The 19,943-nt window shown below is 47.9% G+C and overlaps 1 long non-coding RNA gene across 2 annotated transcripts in view; it reads left to right on the top strand.

Moving 5' to 3' along the window:
• The first annotated feature begins 14,393 nt into the window (after positions 1–14,393).
• LOC141102476 (uncharacterized) overlaps positions 14,394–19,943 on the top strand; it is a 346,298-nt gene continuing 340,748 nt past the window's right edge. For both annotated transcript variants that reach the window (XR_012235120.1, XR_012235119.1), the window contains exon 1: positions 14,394–14,518. This is a non-coding gene — a long non-coding RNA (uncharacterized lncRNA). The remainder of the gene's footprint in view (positions 14,519–19,943) is intronic.

Raw genomic sequence — 19,943 nt, 5'->3', positions numbered from 1 at the left:
TGTTTTTTATTTATTCATTTGCACATTGTCTACCACATGGTTACATGCTGGCAGCTATCACTTATATATTTTTGTAATAGCGCAATTATTGATTGGTTTTAATGAATGCTTGTGACATTTCGACCTGAGGGTTTGGAATGTACCGGGAAAAGCAAGAGGTCTTCCACCTGTCCAACCTCCTGACGGTGTGAGCCTGAACTCTGTGCCTGGATGCAGCTGATGCCGCACCCCAATACTGACATGGGTTAACCCCTAAGTTAACGAGAAGAATACATACTTGTCTAATCAACTGACCAGTACCAAGGGGACTGGAAGGGAACGGTAACAATGGACTATCCCTGGATTTATAGGGTAAGTGAGCCAACAACTGGTCCAAAACTGCAACTGGGCACCATTCGTTGAGTGTCTGGAACAACTTAATGTCCACGCCCCACCCGGCCTGCTGCGTCTTGGATACTGTTAAATGTAACACAAAATGATCCTGGCATCAGAACAAATGGCCTACATGTAGTATCTGTGAATCAGGGCCTCTATATGTAAACAGCCAGGATGTAGGAAACCGTAATACGCCAAGTAAATGGTAGCTTTGATAACTAGACTGGGAAGGAAACCAAAGGGGGACCATAAAAGCATGGCAGACATATCCCTGAACAGGGCACTAGATACAGGTAACCGCTTAGCTCCAGCCACTGGTTGGCACTTCTGAATGCTAAGAAGAATAGCTCTGATCATATGGGCTGCAAACAGGGAAGGCTTCTCTGGGTTTGTATGGACAGGAAGTGTTGTATGCCAGGTACAACCTGATGGTATTATGGGACAATGTCAAATCCGTATGACAATATGACACGAATGCCAAAACATATTTAATGTCACCTATACCCAACCTGAGGTAAGAGACTTGGAACCTACTGAAAGTGTTCCATGCGGTATGGTGTGCTTTAAGGGTATTGCGGAACAGGGATTAGGTGATCAGATCAGTGTCATTGTGCAAATGACTGTTTAGTTCATAATTAACTAAGACCAATTTGGGACGGGTGACGCTGTTGGCTCGGCACCTGGGTTCTGTTGGAAAAACAATGCAATGTTAAAACAAGATAATGCATCTGCTGCAATATTGTACTTTCCAGAGATAAAGGAGCAGTGAACGCTAAACTTGTGCTGTAGTGAAAGCTGAACCAGCCTGCGCAAAAAGGACATTATGGTCAAAGACTTAGACCTACCTGTAATGAAACGTCCCACACTCTGCTTGAGTGCTTTCATCATATACCGCTTCCTCCCAGTCTGAATATTGATATCAGATATTCCAACTGCTGACAACCAAGAACTAGACACTATTCATTTTGGCTGCTGAACATGAACTGTTTATTTGAACACAGACACATAGAGATATTCAAACTTCTCATCAGTAGACTGTCCAATCAGCAGGGAGAAATGTTGGATGAATTTCCCCCTTCCTCCTTACAGCAAATACACAGACATATACATCCCATAATATGTTACTCTCAAGTAGGGATGGGCGAACGTTTGGTCCGAGCATAAGTTCGGGCCGAACTTTGGTTGTTTGGATGTCCTGCGAACACCGAACAATATGCGGTGTTCAGGGCAAATTTGAAAGCCGCCGGAACACCGTTAAAGTCTATGGGACACTAACATGAAAAGTCAAAAGAGCTCATTTTAAAGGCTTATATGCAAGTTATTGTCATAAAAAGTGTTTGGGGACCTGGATCCTTCCCCAGGGGAGATGTATCAACGCAAAAATGTTTTTTTTTAAAACGGACGTTTTTTCGGGAGCAGTGATTTTTTTAATGCTTAAAGTAAAACAATAAAAATGAAATATTCCTTTAAATATTGTGCCTGGGGGGTGTCTATAGTATGCCTGTAAAGTGGAGCATTTTTCCCGTGTTTAGAACAGTACCACAGCAAAATGACATTTCTAAAGGAAAAAGTCATTTAAAACTGATCGCAACTAAAATGAATTGTCAGGTCTCGGCAATATGGATAAAACTCATTGAAAAAAAGAGCATGGGATCCCCCCCAGTCCATTACCAGGCCATTTGGGTCTGGTATGAATATTAAGGGGATCCCCAAACCAAAATAAAAAAAAAAAAAAAAAATGCTTGGGGGTCACCCTAAAATCCATACCAGGCCCTTCGGGTCCAATATGAAAATTGAGGGGAAATCTGCACCCAATTTTTTTTTTAAATGGCGTAGGGGTCCCCCCCAAAATCCATACCAGACCCTTCAGGTCTGGTATGGATTTTAAGAGGAACCCTGCGCCAAAATTTAAAAAAAAATGGCATAGGGGTCCCCCAAAAATCCATACCAAACCCTTATCCGAGCATGCAACCTGGCAGGCTGCAGGAAAAGGGGGGGATGAGAGAGCGCCCCCCCTGAACCATACCAGGCCACATTTCCTCTTTTTCGTTCCGGGCGGCGTGAGAGAAGAAGATGAATGGACATCGTGGAACATTTTTATTTTTTTTTAAAACTTGGCGCAGGGTTCCCCTTAATTTCCATATCAGACCCAAAGGGCCTGGTATGGATTTTAGGAGGACCCCCACGCATTTTTTTTTTAAATTTTGGTTCTGGGTTCCCCTTAATATTCATACCAGACCCAAAGGGTCTGGTAATGGACTGGGGTGGATCCCATGCTCTTTTTTTAATGAGTTTTATCTATATTGCCGAGACCCAACAATTCATTACAGCCTTTAGAAATGTCATTTTCCTGTGGTACTGTTCTAAACAGGGGAAAACTGCTCCACTTTACAAGCATACTATAGACACCCCCCAGGCACGATATTTAAAGGAATATTTAATTTTTATTGTCTCACTTTAAGCATTAAAAAAATCACTGCTCCCGAAAAAACGGCCGTTTAAAAGAAAAAAATGTTTGCATTGATACATGTCCCCTGGGGCAGGACCCAGGTCCCCAAACACTTTGTATGACGATAACTTGCATATACACCTTTAAAATTAGCACTTTTGATTATTCATGTTTGTGTCCCATAGACTTTAATGGTGTTCGTGTGTTCTGCTGAATTTTTTGCCTGTTCGCATGTTCTGCTGCAAACCGAACAGGAGGGTGTTCTGCTCATCCCTACTCTCAAGGCAGACAGACACAATAGAACAATGGGATACAGCCACACCTAACAAGCACATAGCAACCCCCACCCCACCTCAAACCATCAAGCAATGGACACTTCATACCCTAATTCAGGACTCACTTGATTTTCAATTAATTGTTTTTAATTATTTTGAGAAAGGTCTTCTCACCTACTAGAAGCCTTTTTCACAGTTTAGTGTATTGCACTTTATATGTATTTGGAATTATCTTCATTCTATTAGGGTTTCACTTACCCACCCTTGTCTGTTATCCTTTTTGGATCAGAGGGGTTATCATACCATTATTTATCAGCAGCGCCATTTCCCTGTCCTCAGTACGTCAGACAGACACAATAGAACAACAGGACACCTACCACACACATAGCATCTCTCACCCCACCTCAAGCCATCTAGTAATGGTCCCTGATGAACTGTGGACTTTATCTTCATATATTCTTGAGGTCAGACTGGGGTTCTCAGTCACCCTGTGCCCCTAATAGACACAGGGTGACTTACACATAAGAGAGGCTGGGGGAACTGGACAAGGAGCTTCCAGTGCTCTCCAAGGTACCAACCTGGGTTCCCCCAGCCCCCCGCCCAAAGTGACTCCCGTCACACAGTTCCCCTTTCGGCAGAAGACTAACACAGAAGGAGACCCCAAATGGGTTGACTTTGAAGTTAGTCAGTAGTTCCAGTCAGCCAATGCAGGTATCCACACAGTACCCCAAATAAATTGTCCCAAACATAGTATTACTCACCCAGCCAACCTCTGTCTCTCTCAGAGAACATACCCTCTGCTGGGGAGAAGTTCGGACTGGCCCTTCTCCCTGGAGTCCTTTCAGCCACTGGAAAGAAGACAGGATGGCTGGGCTCACTTCATCATGCTGTTGGGGATCTGGGCTGACTGCCCAGCATCCCTGAAGTATACAGGTGGATACCGCATCTTTTGTTAGTTGAGGGAAGAGGCCAGCAGCACTCTGCTCTGTTACCAGCCTTTCTGCTGGGTTGCTGGCATCAAGGGAAGCCGCCTGTTTCACCTCCCTTACCCTCATCTGGCTGCTTTGACGACACGTCTCTGGTACTGTCTCCCAGGTGCACAGATCCTTGCTGGGGAGGAAAGACCACCAGCTTCTCACCCTGGGCCTCCGCAACTGCCTGGGCCTCTGCAACTTCTGCAGGAGGATCTTGGACCATCTGTTCAGTTGCCATCGCTTCAGCTGGAGACGTTTCTGGTAACTGAACAGATGCTGCTGGCAGAAAATCCCATGTTTCTGTCAGTGTTGTGGGAGAAAGGCAGACTGCTTCTTCTCTCAGGGAGGCTGAAGCTGCTGTTGGTGCTGGGCAGAGCATAGTGATGTTTGGCCCTGATGCCAGCTCTTCTGCTGGAGGCTCACCAGGTTGTCCTTCCTCAGCAGAGAAGTCTATTAAATCCCTAATCTCTGGAACTGGTGTCTGGGGAAAGAGGTTCACCATCTCCTGTCCGTGGAACCCAGAAAATCGGTGCTGGGCAGAGTTTAGCAGAGCTCTGACATGTTGTCAGCACTTCAGCTTTGGGCACGGCAATCTCTGGAGTTTCCACTGCTGATTCTCTGGCATGCTGCTGAACGTGTGCTAGCAGTTTCCTGTACAGTGGGGATGGAAAGTATTCAGACCCCCTTAAGTTTTTCACTCTTTGTTATATTGCAGCCATTTGCTAAAATCATTTAAGTTCATTTTTTTTCCTCATTAATGTACACACAACACTCCATATTGACAGAAAAACACAGAATTGTTGACATGTTTGCAGATTTATTAAAAAAGAAAAACTGAAATATCACATAGGGCTAAGTATTCAGGCCCTTTGCTGTGACACTCATATATTTAACTCGGGTGCTGTCCATTTCTTCTGATCATCCTTGAGATGGTTCTACACCTTCATTTGAGTCCAGCTGTGTTTGATTATACTGATTGGACTTGATTAGGAAAGCCACACACCTGTCTATATAAGACCTTACAGCTCGCAGTGCATGTCAGAGCAAATGAGAATCATGAGGTCAAAGGAACTACCTGAAGAGCTCAGAATTGTGGCAAGGCACAGATCTGGCCAAAGTTAAAAAATATTTCTGCTGCACTTAAGGTTCCTAAGAGCACAGTGGCCTTCATAATCCTTAAATGGAAGACGTTTGGGACGACCAGAACCCTTCCTAGAGCTGGCCGTCAGGCCAAACTGAGCTATCGGGGGAGAAGAGCCTTGGTGAGAGAGGTAAAGAAGAACCCAAAGATCACTGTGGCTGGGCTCCAGAGATGCAGTTGGGAGATGGGAGAAAGTTGTAGAAAGTCAACCATCACTCCACCAGTCGGGGCTTTATGGCAGAGTGGCCCGACGGAAGCCTCTCCTCAGTGCAAGACACATGAAAGCCTGCATGGAGTTTGCTAAAAAACACCTGAAGGACTCCAAGATGGTGAGAAATAAGATTCTTTAGTCTGATGAGACCAAGATAGAACTTTTTGGCCTTAATTCTAAGTGGTATGTGTGGAGAAAACCAGGCACTGCTCATCACCTGTCCAATATAGTCCCAACAGTTAAGCATGGTGGTGGCAGCATCATGCTGTGGGGGTGTTTTTCAGCTGCGGGACAGGACGACTGGTTGCAATCAAGGGAAAGATGAATGCGGCCAAGTACAGGGATATCCTGGATGAAAACCTTCTCCAGAGTGCTCAGGACCTCAGACTGGGCCAAAGGTTTACCTTCCAACAAGACAATGACCCTAAGCACACAGCTAAAATAACGAAGGAGTGGCTTCACAACAACTCCGTGACTGTTCTTGAATGGCCCAGTCAGAGCCCTGACTTAAACCCAATTGAGCATCTCCAGAGAGACCTAAAAATGGCTGTTCACCAACGTTTACCATCCAACCTGACAGAACTGGAGAGGATCTGCAAGGAGGAATGGCAGAGGATCCCCAAATCCAGGTGTGAAAAACTTGTTGCATCTTTCCCAAAAAGACTCATGGCTGTATTAAATCAAAAGGGTGCTTCTACTAAATACTGAGCAAAGGGTCTGAATGCTTAGGACCATGTGATATTTCAGTTTTTCTTTTTTAATAAATCTGCAAAAATGTCAACAATTCTGTGTTCTTCTGTCAATATGGGGTGCTGTGTGTACATTAATGAGGAAAAAAAAATGAACTTAGGTGATGTCATCAGCCCAGGCACTGAAGGAGGCAGACTACGAGGGACCCCCTAGCAACAACCATTTAGAGGTGAGTAAAAAAAAAAATTTTTTCCAAATGTTTTTTTTAATTTTTTGTAGGAACATTCATACTTTTTTTTTTCGTTGGAACACCACTTTAAATGATTTTAGCAAATGGCTGCAATATAACAAAGACTGTAAAATTTAAGGGGGTCTGAATACTTTCCGTCCCCAATGTATGCCCTTTCCAGATGCAGTTCCTTCCATAGCAAATATTCCAGGTCTGGGTTAAGCTCTAAGACCCCTGCAAGACCAAGCATAGCCTCTCTATAATCTCGCAGGTCCTCAAGGGTAGGTTCTCCTTCATCGCCAAACACAAAACCATCTGTAAGGCTCTCCCACAGCAATCCAGGGCCGCCAAAGTCATATCCCTCCAGAAAGCATTCTGTTGTCTCCCCTAAATATCTCTGCTCTGCGTGCCTTTGCAGAGCCCAATAATGATTGTCCAGCTCTATCTCCTGCTGGACCAGCCTGTCCAACTCGGACACCCATTGGTCCTGGGGCCACTCTCCCAGGAATGGCATCCGTAACTCCCGTTGGTCACTGGCATACCAGCGACCTGGAGGGCTCCAATCCAGAACTCTACCTGAATTTGTTGCTTGAGTTCGAGGTATTCATCCGCAGACAAAGTCCTGGAGTATGCTGAAAGGACAATTCGCAGCAGCCCCGGGAACTCTGATGCCAGATCCATATCTCAGCTGGGGTGTTCAAAGTCTGCTATACAGATCTTGGATCCAGGTGGGGGTTTGGAGTTCCCAGACTGCAGGAAGCATCCCACCAATGTAATGAAACATCCCACACACAGCTTGAGTGTTTTCATCATATACCGCTTCCTCCAAGTCTGAATATAGATATCAGATATTCCAACAGCTGACAACCAAGATCTAGACAGTACTCATTTTGGCTGCTGAACATGACCTGTTTATTTGAACACAGGCACACAGATATTCCAACTTCTCATCAGCAGACTGTCCAATCAGCAGGGAGAGCTGTTGGAGGAATTCCCCCCTCCCTCCTCACAGTAAATACAAATAGACATATACATTCCATAATAGGTTGCTCCCAAGGCAGACAGATACAATAGAACAATGGGATACAGCCACACCTAACAAACACATAGCAACCCCCACCCCACCTTAAACCATCTAGCAATGGTCTCTGATGAACTGTGGACTTTATCTTCATATATTCTTGAGGTCAGACTGGGGTTCTTGGTCACCCTAATAGACACAGGATCACTTACACATAGGAGAGGCTGGGGAAGCTGGACAAGGAGCTTCCAGTGCTCTCCAAGGTAACCTGGGTTCCCCAAGCCCCCCGGCCAAAGTAACAGGAATGGTCCAGCTTTTTAGGTTTTTAGCACTCCTGTGCTCTGAACCCCTGGTAGGTGTAGGAGGGGCAGAAGCAGAATTGCTGTTGTGAGAAGCCCGAGACCTGATCCAGCTACAAAAAGGTAGGCATTAGAGAAAATCAAGAGTAGGTGTAGTTAAAGAAAGATAACAGAAACAGAGAAATGCGTATGAGTTGGACAAATGATGATCTGGAAAATTTGGAAGAATCACTAGGGTGCGGAGCAACCAAGATTTACCAGGGATGACTGGCATTGTTATACAGATTATTCAGATTTAGGGATGAGCCGAACACCCCTCGGTTTGGTTTGCGGCAGAACATGCGAACAGGCAAAAAATTTGTGCAAACACGCGAACACCGTTAAAGTCTATGAGACTCGAACATGAAAAATCTAAAGTGCTAATTTTAAAGACTAATATGCAAGTTATTGTAATAAAAAGTGTTTGGGGACCCCGGTCCTGCCCCAGGGGACATATATCAATGCAAAAAAAAGTTTTAAAAAGGCAGTTTTTTCAGGAGCAGTGATTTTAATAATGCTTAAAATGAAACAATAAAAGTGAAATATTCTTTTAAATATCGTGCCTGGGGGGTGACTATAGTATGCCTGTAAAGTGGCACATTTTTCCTGTGTTTAGAACACTCCCTGCACAAAATGACATTCCTAAAGGAATAAAAGTCATTTAAAACTGCTTGCAGCTGTAATGTAATGCTGCCCCCCACCAGCCCATTACCAGGCACAGCAAATAAAAAAAAAAAAAAAAAAAAAGGTGTGGGGCCCCCAGGCCCTATTTACTCTGAACAGCAGACCTATACAGGCAGTTCCAAACAAGATAGGGACTCTAGGTTTGTTCTTAAGTTGAATCTGTTTGTAATTTGGAACAGGTACATTTTGTAAGTGTAGCTCCAGCCAAAAATCTATTGTCTGTGCCCCTGTTCAGAAGAGTTCACCTCACTTTCTGTCCGAATGACAATTAGATTTAGAAAATTTTGGGTTATTAGGGAAACAAGGATTGGTGATAAAGCATCAGTGGAGACACCTTTTTCCCATATTAACTCTTACAGGGGAGAATTTCCCTTCCTAGGGGTAGATTTCCTCTCACTTCCTGTTGTCTCCCTCTGTTTCTAAGTAGGAGTCATTTGTAAGTCGGATGTTTGAAAATAGGGGACCGCCGGTAAATACTATACGGCCTGCCCTATACACTCTGCGGAAAATTGGGCCTTAGGGGTTGGTGGTACCAGAACACTGTAAGCCCTCACAGTTAATCTTGGTGGGCGCTGGAACAGGCCCTGCTGTGAAATATTATATCAAGAATTGTAATTACGTGCCCCTTTTGAACAGGGGCATAAAAATTGGGCCATAGGCGGTGGTGGTGGCCCAACACTGTAAAGCCTCACAGATACATTTGATGAGCGCAGGAACAGGCCCTGCTGTGAAATGTTGGATCAAAAATTGTAATTACACGCCTCTGTTAAACAGGGGCAGAAAAATTGGGCCTTAGGCAGTGGTGGTGGTGCCCTGAACCAAAAATATTCCTAGAAGCTATCATGAAGATTGAGGAGGAATAGGATAGTCATTCAGCATAATAGGATAGTCACTCAGCATATGGAATCTTCAAGGGATCCCACATCCATAGAAAAATCAATCGGTTACATCAGCATTAGGTGCTTGATAGCTGGTGATCCAAGACTGATTCATTTTTATAAATGTGACCCAATCAACAGAGTCTGTGGGCAGGCGCACTCTGTGTTCGGTTACAAAGCCTTCAGCAGCACTGAATGTGCATTCAGAAAGAACGCTGGATGCAGGACAGACCAGAAGCTCAATTTCATATTGAGCAAGCTCTGGCCAGTGGTCCATCCTCAAGACCCAGTAACCCAGTGGATGTTCTGGTGGAAAGGTCTCCAAGTCTGATCTCGCCCCTAGATATTCCTGCACCATGTAATTCAGACGCTGGCGATGGTTGCTGGAACCGATCAGACCTGGGCGCTGAGGACTGAAGAATTGTCTGAAGGCATCGGTCAGCCGGCCACCTTCTCCACCGCTCTTTCTGTGACTGAACGAAGGCTCAGCAACATGTTGTCCAGCACCAGGAAATTGTAACCTCCCAGGCTCTGGAAACGCATTGCACAAACCTTTCTGCAAGGCCTCCCGAAGATGTTTCATCTTCTGCTCCCTCTGCGAAGGCTGGATAAGTTCTGCAATCTTACCCTTGTAACGTGGATCAAGAAGGGTTGCCAGCCAGTAATGATCCCTCTCCTGGATACCATGAATCCTAGGGTCCTTTCGCAGGTTTTGCAGGATCAGGGAGGCCATGCAGCGTAAGTTTGCAGAGGCATTCGATCCTGAGTCCTCTGGGTCACTAAGGATCACATGATCCTCAACCACCTCCTCCCAGCCATGTACAACTCCATGGGTTTCTGGGGACTGCAAACGATCGCTCGAAGACTGCTGCTGATGCTGAGTGTTTACCTCCATCTCCATGCTGACACAATCCTCCTCCTCTTCTTCTTCCTGTGTAATCGGCGGGCCTGCAGGAATACTAGGATCTGGATAAAGGGGGCCTTGAGAGGTAAGGAAGTCCTCCTCTTCCTCCCGCTGTTCTGCCTCAAGTGCCCTGTCCATTATTCCATAAAGCGTGTGCTCCAACAAGAAGACAAGAGGGATAGTATAACTGATGCATGCACTGTCACTGCTCACCATCCTCTTGGCCTCATCAAATGGTGACAGGACAGTGCATGCATCCTTGATCAGTAGCCACTGGCGTGGCAAAAAAAGCCAAGCTCCCTTCACCCTGTCCTGGTGCCATACTCACACAGGTACTCATTGATGGGCCTCTGCTGTATGTGCAGCCACTGCAGCACTGCCAACGCTGAGTTCCACCTGGTGGGCATGTCACAAATGAGGCAGTTCTTGGGCAGGTTTGAATGTCAGCCAGTAAAGCAGTGGCATTATATGATGAAATGACCACAGACTTTCCTGGCCTGCCTCAGGAGATCCTGAAGGCCAGGGTACCTGCTCAAGAACTGCTGCACCACCAAATTCAGGATGTGAGCCAAAACAGGGAATGTGGGTCAAATGTCCCTGTCAGAGGGCGGAGAGGAGGTTGGTGCCATTGTCGCACACAACCATTCCTGGCTGAAGCTGGTGTGGAGTCAACCACCTCTGAGCCTGCCCCTGCAGAGCTGACAGAATCTCTGCCCCAGTGTGTCTCCTGCCCCCTAAGCAGACCAACTCAAGCACCGCATGGCATCTTTTTGCCTGAGTGCTTGCGTAGCCCCTTGAATGCCTACAGAGCACCGCTGGTTCAGAGGATAAATCTGCAGAGGAATAGGCCATAGAGGAAGAAGAAGAGGAGGGGGTGGAGGAGAGAGCTGTGGCAGAATCACCCAGTGGTGTATTTACGTTTTGTGCTGCCCTAGGCCTGACTAAATGCGGGCGCCCCCTAATTTAAATCAGACACACCCCTTCCTGTCAAGGTCACACCCCTTACTGTTTAAGACCCGCCCTGTCATCTGTAAACCATACCCCTTCAGTGCCTTTTATCAGTGCAGCTTAAGAATATCGCCTCATTAGTGGCTGTCAGTGCCCATCAGTGCAGCACTGCCTCATCAGTGCCCAGCCCAATGGTGCACCTTCTCAGTGGCCATCAGTGCAGCCTCATCGGGGCCACCAGTGCAGCCTATCAGTGCCCATCAGTGTAGCATATCATATCATAAAGCGGAGTTCCACCCAAACATGGAAGCTCTGCTTATCTGCTTCCTCCCCCCTCTGGTGCCACATTGGGCACCTTTCAGGGGGGAGGGGGGACCGGGTACCTGTTTTTGACAGGTACCCTTTCCCACTTCCAGGAGACCGTGCCATCCCTTGGAAGTTCGGCCCTCCTCCTCCTTCCTCTGCCGCCAGGCCATTCAGAAAGCGCAGCTTTCTCTGCACATGTGCAGTATGGAATCAACTATGTAGTTTCACTGCCGGTTTCTCTTAACATGTACGGTGGCGGCAGCACCCGAGAGCTGATTCAAAAATCAGCTGGGGTGCCGACATCACAGTCTCCCTGGACCAATAAGTGTCCTAATATTAAAAGTCAGTAACTACAGTATTTGTAGCTGCTGACTTTTAATTTTTTCATGGGGTTGGACCTCCTCTTTAATGAGTATGCATTGCTTCCAGCATGCATGGAGAACTTTGCAAATGCTGAAATGAATGCAAACTCAGTAAACAGTCCTCATTCAGTGAAGGTTCATGTACTGCAAAGTTTGCATTTATTTCAGCATGTGCAAAGTGCTCCATGCATGCTATAATCAATGCAAACTTTGCAGTACATGAACTTTCACTGAATGAGGACTGTTTACTGAGTTTTCAGCACCGATCACTTTATTGCAACACGATCTGTATATTGATTTCCATATTAAGCACTTATATGTGATTGGCTGCTTGGCACACATTACAAAAGTTTTGCAGTCAGGAGCTGTGTGGGGGATTTGTGACCACAAGGAGTGAGAGGAATCAGAGAGCAATGTATGACTGCATGGAGGGGGGTGGGGGTAATGTATGACTGCATGGAGGGGGGTGGGGGTAATGTATGACTGCATGGAGGGGGGTGGGGGTAATGTATGACTGCATGGAGGGGGGTGGTAATGTATGACTGCATGGAGGGTGGTGGGGGTAGTGTATGACTGCATGGAAGGGGGTGGGGGTAATGTATGACTGCATGGAGGGGGTAATGTATGACTGCATGGAGGGGGGTGGGGGTAATGTATGACTGCATGGAGGGGGGTGGTAATGTATGACTGCATGGAGGGTGGTGGGGGTAGTGTATGACTGCATGGAAGGGGGTGGGGGTAATGTATGACTGCATGGAGGGGGTGGGGGTAATGTATGACTGCATGGAGGGGGGTGGGGGTAATGTATGACTGCATGGAGGGGGTGGGGGTAATGTATGACTGCATGGAGGGGGTGATAATGTATGACTGCATGGAGGGTGGTGGGGGTAGTGCATGACTGCATGGAAGGGGGTGGGGGTAATGTATGACTGCATGGAGGGGGTGGGGGTAATGTATGACTGCATGGAGGGGGGTAATGTATGACTGCATGGAGGGGGGTAATGTATGACTGCATGGAGGGGGGTAGTGTATGACTGCATGGAGGGGGGTAGTGTATGACTGCATGGAGGGGGGTAATGTATGACTGCATGGAGGGGGGTAATGTATGACTGCATGGAGGGGGGTAATGTATGACTGCATGGAGGGGGGTAGTGTATGACTGCATGGAGGGGGGTAGTGTATGACTGCATGGAGGGGGGATGTATATGAGAGCTTCAAATATATATGTGTGGGGGGGAGGAGGTGGTTAATGTATAGGGGAACACTGACTACTTGGAGAGCATTCTATGTATGGGGGAGGATGGATATACATTTACCCGATCAGAGGGGTATCCTGAGAGCTCAGCATTGTACTACCTGTAGTGGGATGAGCCTTCTCTGGATCTCCTCCTCGATTCTGGGCCATCCCGACCCTTCCAGTGATAATTAGGGAGGTGATGATATTCTCTGCCTCCTCTTCGATAGACCCCGCCTCTGACCGGGGAGACGATGCAGAGTAGAACGCTGCACGGAGGAGGGTGGGCGGAGCATAAGGCTCCGCCTCCGCCAGTCAGGTTGTGCCCCCCGCCCCCTCTCGGCCAAGCACGGCATACTTACTACCCATAATATTTACAGGTGGCCCGCTATAGCAAGCCGGCCGCTGTATTTGTGCGGGACGCGGCCGCGGGAGCCGAGGCTCGGAAAGACAGGTCTGGGGGGGGCGGTTTTTGCCGCCCCCTCAAAGTGCCGCCCTAGGCCTGGGCCTTGTCGGCCTAGGCCAAGAAACAGCACTGGAATCACCACTAGCATATTGGAGGTGTGGTGGCACAACAAGCTCCAACAATACTGAACCCTGTCCTGCATCCTTCCCAGCTGCCAGCAGAGTTACCCAGTGTGCCGTGAAAGAAAGGTAACATCCCTGTCCATGCCTGCTGAACCATGAGTCAGCAGTAATATCCACCTTACTGCTGACCGCCCTGTCCAACAAGGCCAAGACATTGCCTTCCAGCTGAAAAGGCAGCAGTTGCAGTGCTAGCAATTTGGCCAAGCTAGCATTCAGATGCTGAGCATGTGGATGGCTGGGACAGAATTTCTTTTGATGGTGTAGCAACTGGGGTAGGGAAATTTGCCTGCTAAAATCCGATGTTGGTGTACCACTAGCAGATTGGACGCAAGTACTTGGGACACCTATTTCTATACCTTCGTTCCTCTCAATGCAGGTTTCTAAGAGGACTGGAGGTATAGTGGGGTTGGAGATCCCAGCTGATGAGGAGCAAGGAGAGGTCTGCCTTGTTCTTTGATGTGGGTCTTTTAAGTGCTGTTGCCAATGGACTGCATGCAGGGACGGGCTGGGCCGGGGGGCAGGGATGCAATTGCCCCCTGGGCCGCTCTGATATGCTGTGCAAGGGCTGCTGTGTCGTCAGCTCAAAACCGCATATGCGCAGTTCTTGAGATGGCCGAGTCTAGTACTGTGAGCCAGCGATGTCTTCTTGTCAGGGCTGACAGTCTGTGTTACAGAGCACAGCACAGCCCCTCCCTCCTCCACACGAATGCTAGAAAAAAAAAATTTGGCTGCAGAGGGAGGGAGGGAGGAGCTCACTTACTTGGATGGCAGAGGCTGGACCTGCTCTCTTTTTCCTCGCCCACACTCCGGGCAGCCCATGTGCTGTCTGTGAAGAGGATGTGTGGGTGGGAAAGTTAAATCTGAGCAGTCGGCTGGAATTCAGTGAGTCTCCTCAGGCTGGGACCATCCAAGTAAGTGAGCTCCTCCCTCCCTCCCTCTGCAGCCAAATTTTTTTTTTCTAGCAGCCTGTGACAGTGCCTTGCCCTCCTAGATGTTATGATGTGGGCTCACACTGGCATGCTGCAGTGCTGGCAGTCTTCCTGCATGTTGCCCCTAATCCCATAGAGGTTGCACATTTACAGCATGTTCTGAAAGTGCACAAAATGTCCTGAATGCTGCATCTTTGGTGCACTTTCAGAAAATGCAGGAAAAATGTGCAACCTAAAAGTCTGAGGGTCTGCGGCTAAGGAAACCTGCCAGTACACCCGCACTGCAGCCAAACACAGCACACCAGTGTGAGCCCAAATGCTTGTATTCACTTGCAGCAGGCACTGCCACTCCTCTGAAAAGTGATCCATGCTCAGGTCACTTTTCAGAGGCATTTGACAGGCACTGATGAGTTGATATTACATTTCATCCCCGCCTGTTTTAACCCTCTAAATGCCAATCCCTGCAGGTAATGGCACAGTTCAATTTGAATTACTTGTCACTAATTAATTATTTGCATTACTCTCTGTAGGTATTAGATGGGCTCTCACCTTGTTTGCACACCTAATACCTAAGGGTACTTTCACACTGGGGTTGTGTGGGTGGTGGTGGTAAAGCGCTGCTAGTTTTAGTGGCACTTTACCGTTGTTTTAGTTTTAACCCCTGCTAGCGGCCGAAAAAAGGGTTAAAACCGCCCATGTTGCATTAATTTCAATGGGCAGGGCACCTCTCACAAACCGCCCCAATAATGCTGCTTGCAGGACTTTTCAGAATGTCCCGCAAGCGCACCGCCCCAGTGTGAGAGCACTCGGGGTCTCACACTGGGGTGGCATGAGAGGCAGTTTACAGGCACTATTTTTAGTCCTAAAATGCCTGTAAAGCGCCTTCAGTGTGAAAGTACCCTAAAGAGGGTTCTGGAAATAAGGTGGGGTTCAAAGTGAATTTCTACACCTAAGTGGAGCCCCTCTTTCAGAAGATTTGAGGATATTATTAAACCCATGCAGAGACTGGTGGACTTAGGCCACCATAGACAGATTGAAATGTCTGCTGAACCGGCAGAATTTCAATCTATCTGGTTGTACAGAATTCGATCTATCAACTGACTTCAGTACAACCAGCGTTTCTTTCTTTATTTTTTTGGCGATCACTGCTGGCTGCTATAGCTGCCAGCAGTGATCACTGTATTCTGATGACTTGAAAACTTTCACCTCAGAACACACACCGACACACGGCTCTTACGGAAGCTTGGTAAATCAAGTGCCAGGCTTCCCTAGCATTACACATGTGGGGCTGTGACCAAGTCTGGGCACAGGTTCCTGGAAATACAGGAGGGTGGCCAGTAAGAGGAGAGCTGGGATATGACATTACTTACTTCATATTCCTGCCACTCCTAAACCTGCTCCACTGCAGCACTAGGCCCACCATGCCCGGTGCTCCGGCGTGCGCCTGCATGTGCTTCTCTCACTGCACGGTCTCTTTCTGTGTGCAGGCAGTGTGAAGCGCTCTCTCTCTGTGCAGGCAGTGTGAAGCGCTCTCTCTCTGTGCAGGCAGTGTGAAGCGGTCTCTCTCTCTCTCTGTGCAGGCAGTGTGAAGCAGTCTCACTCTCTGTGCAGGCAGTGTGAAGCAGTCTCCTCACTCTCTGTGCAGGCAGTGTGAAGCAGTCTCCTCACTCTCTGTGCAGGCAGTGTGAAGCAGTCTCCTCACTCTCTGTGCAGGCAGTGTGAAGCAGTCTCCTCACTCTCTGTGCAGGCAGTGTGAAGCAGTCTCACTCTCTGTGCAGGCAGTGTGAAGCGGTTTCACTCTCTGTGCAGGCAGTGTGAAGCAGTCTCACTCTCTGTGCAGGCAGTATGAAGCAGGCTCACTCTCTGTGCAGGCAGTATGAAGCTGGCTCACTCTCTGTGCAGGCAGTGTGAAGTGGTCTCTCTCTCTCTATGGGGCAATGTGGAGCAGTCTCCCGCCCTCTCTCTGTACAGGGAATGTGGTGTAGATGGATGGTGAGCTGATTCGGTGGTTCAATGGGCCACTTGACTGGACTTGCCCCCCAGGCCTAAGGCAGCCAGCCCTCCCCTGAGTCTGCATGGGAGGTCGTCATATGTCTGGTCAAGCATGTGGTGCCCAAGAAGTTGCTGTTTTGGCCATGCTTGATAGGCTTCAGACATATGTTGCAAACAGCAACAGTGCGATCTGCTGCACACATGTCAAAAAAGGCCCACACCAAAGAACTTTTCAAAATATCTGGGGAGCCAGCAGTGCTCTGCACCTGCTTAGCTCTGCAGTGTGATGCAATAGGGTGGCTGCCCTTAAGCTGCCCCCTGGAGGGCATCATGCCTCATTGGAGATGTGCCTCCTCCTCTATCAGGCACCCAAGTAGAGTGAGTGACCTCATCATCCCCTCCCTCCTCATCACTGGAGCAAACTTGGCAGTATGCTGCAGCTCGGGGAACATGACTGCTAGTTTCTTGACCTTCTCGGGCACCCCCCCTCTAGGCTCCCGTTACTCCCTTCTTCAACCTGGGTACCATCATCGGAGCCTTCAAATCGCTGCGCATTCTCCTGCAGCATGTACCCGACACTGTGGTTGAATAGTTCGGGGGACTCCTCCGTGCATGATGGTGGGGCTAGGGAAGAAGTGACTGTTGACATGGAGCCGATGGAATAGGCCGCTTTGGCAGCTGCATTGGCAGGCAAACTACTCTGAGCCTGGGTGAGAGAGGATAAGGAGGATGAGAAGGGCTTTATTATCCATTCCACCAACTCTTCTGCATGTTGTGGCTCAATAACACGGCCAGCTGCAGAAAAAAAGGACAAGCGTGCCCCGCGGCCACGTGCTGAGGATGCACCGTGTTCACGACCAGCATGTCGACTGTAGACACTGCTTGCCCTCTTTTAGTGGCCTGTGAGCGTCTGCCTCTCCTTGGTGGCCTTCCGGACATGCTGTAAATTTTGTTTAGCAAAACCACACTACACTGTATTGTGTACCGTGTACACCACCAGCAAAGTAGTAGCAAGTGCACTAGGGGTGCACGGTACTGTGTACACCAACAGAAGTGTAACAACAACTATGGGTGTACTGTATGTATTGTGTACGCTACCAGAAAAAGTAGTAGCAAGTGCACTAGGGGTGCACGGTACTGTGTACACCAACAGAAGTGTAATAACAACTATGGGTGTACTGTATTGTGTACACCACCAGAAAAGTAGTAGCAACTGCACCAGGGGTGCACGGTACTGTGTACACCAACAGAAGTGTAAAAACAACTATGGGTGCACTGTATGTATTGTGTAAATCACCAGGAAAGTAGTAGAAACTGCACTAGGGGTGCACGGTACTGTGTACACCAACAGAAGTTTAATAACTATGGGTGCGCTGTATTTATTGTGTACACCACCAGAAAAGTAGTAGCACTAGCAACTGCACTACGGGTGCACGGTACTGTGTACACCAACAGAAGTGTAATAACAACTATGGGTGTACTGTATGTATTGTGTACTGTGTACACCACCAGAAAGTAGTAGCAACTGCACTAGGGGTGCACGGTACTGTGTACACCAACAGAAGTGTAATAACAACTATGGGTGCACTGTATGTATTGTGTACACCACCAGGAAAGTAGTAGCAACTGCACTAGGGGTGCACGATACTGTGTACACCAACAGTGTATGGTGTACTCCACCAAAAAAGTAGTAGCACTAGCAATTGTACCACGGGTGCACGGTACTGTGTACACCAACAGAAGTGTAATAACAACTATGGGTGTACTGTGTGTATTGTGTACTGTGTATTTGCAGGAGGTTTGCAAAATAAAAACAAACAGACAGTAAATTAAATCCTTGCCGTCCGGCGCTAACTAAACAAATAGTCTCTTCTCTATACAGTGCGGGGCTGGTCCCTGTCACCCACAAAACATGCGGAAAAGCCAACCTTTTTAGTCCAACACCCAGGGCTCCTCTCACTTAGGTTCTTTCCTGAGTCTCAAAACCAGACAGCTCTGTTGTGCTCTCTTCCTGGTCATTTAAAGTCCAGCTGAGTGTGGGCCCAAGTGGACCAGAACATCCGGACCGGAACCTAGCCTGCCACAGAGGCTGGAAAAACCCTGGCCGGATTCCGATTCAATCCCTTACAACTGAACGAATGCAAGGTGAAATATAACGATTATCCACTATATCACCTTGCATACCATCACATATCTTCCCCCTATGCTCAAGCCCCTGCGGCTGAGCAATTGACCCAAGCATACAGTGCATGTGGGAGAGGGCATCTGCATGGTTTTGGAACTTGCCCAGCCTATGCTCTACTGTGAACTTAAAGAGCAGTAGAGCCAGGAACCATCTTGTCAGGCGGGCATTTTTCTCCCTGTTGTCACACATCCACTTTAGGGGAGCATGATCGGTGACCAGCTTAAATGACCTACCCAACAATACTTCAGGGACTCCAAGGCCCATTTAATAGCGAGACACTACTTCTCGACAATAGCATCATTTTTTTTCATGCTTATTCAGTTTTCGGCTCAGGTATACAATCAGGTGCTCCTCACCATCCCTGTTCTGGTATAGAACAGCACCTAGGCCCACCTCAGAAGCGGTTGTCTGTACCACAAGCCCCTTTGTGAAGTCCGGGGTCACCAGTACCGGTAGTACACAAAGGGCCTGTTTTAATTTCTGAAAAGCCTCCTTGGCTTCAGGATTCCATTTGACCATGACCGACCCTCTACCCTTCATCAGGTTGGTCAGAGGGATGGCAATGCTGACAAAGTCGGGTATAAACCGTTAATAATACTCCGTAATGCCCAGGAAGGCCAGAACTTGTTTCTTGTTTACTGGTTGGGGCCACTTTTGAATTTCCTCAATCTTATTGGTCTGAGGCTTTACAAGTCCCTGGCCAATAACGTACCCAAGGTACTTGGCTTCCTCCAGGCCTATGGCACTTTTTTTGGGTTGGCAGTGAGACCTGCTTCCCTAAGGGAATCTACCACTGCTTGTACGCGGGTCAGGTGTGATTCCCAATCTGGGCTGTGGATGACCACATCATCCAAATAAGCAGCCGCATACGGGCGATGTGGTCTCAAAGTCTTGTCCATCATTCGCTGGAACAATGCAGGGGCCCCGTGCAGACCAAAAGGCATCCGCTGGCACTGAAACGAGCCCTCAGGAGTGGAAAAGGCAGTTTTCTCCTTGGCCAATTCAGTTAGCGGTATTTGCCAATAGCCTTTCGTTAGGTCTAGGGTTGTTATGTATAGAGCCAGTTCCAACCTGTCCATGAGTTCGTCGACCTGGGGCATCGGGTATGCATCGAACTTGGAGACACTGTTGAGTTTCCTAAAGTCATTACAAACCTGATAGTGCCATCAGGTTTTGGAACCAGCACGATGGGGCTCGACCACTCACTGTGAGACTCTTCTATCACGCCCA

Source organism: Aquarana catesbeiana, linkage group LG07 (assembly GCF_042186555.1).
Source record: "Aquarana catesbeiana isolate 2022-GZ linkage group LG07, ASM4218655v1, whole genome shotgun sequence".
NCBI lineage: Eukaryota > Metazoa > Chordata > Amphibia > Anura > Ranidae > Aquarana > Aquarana catesbeiana.
Note: the sequence above shows the minus strand (reverse complement) of the source record. Positions and strands in the feature narration are given on the sequence as shown.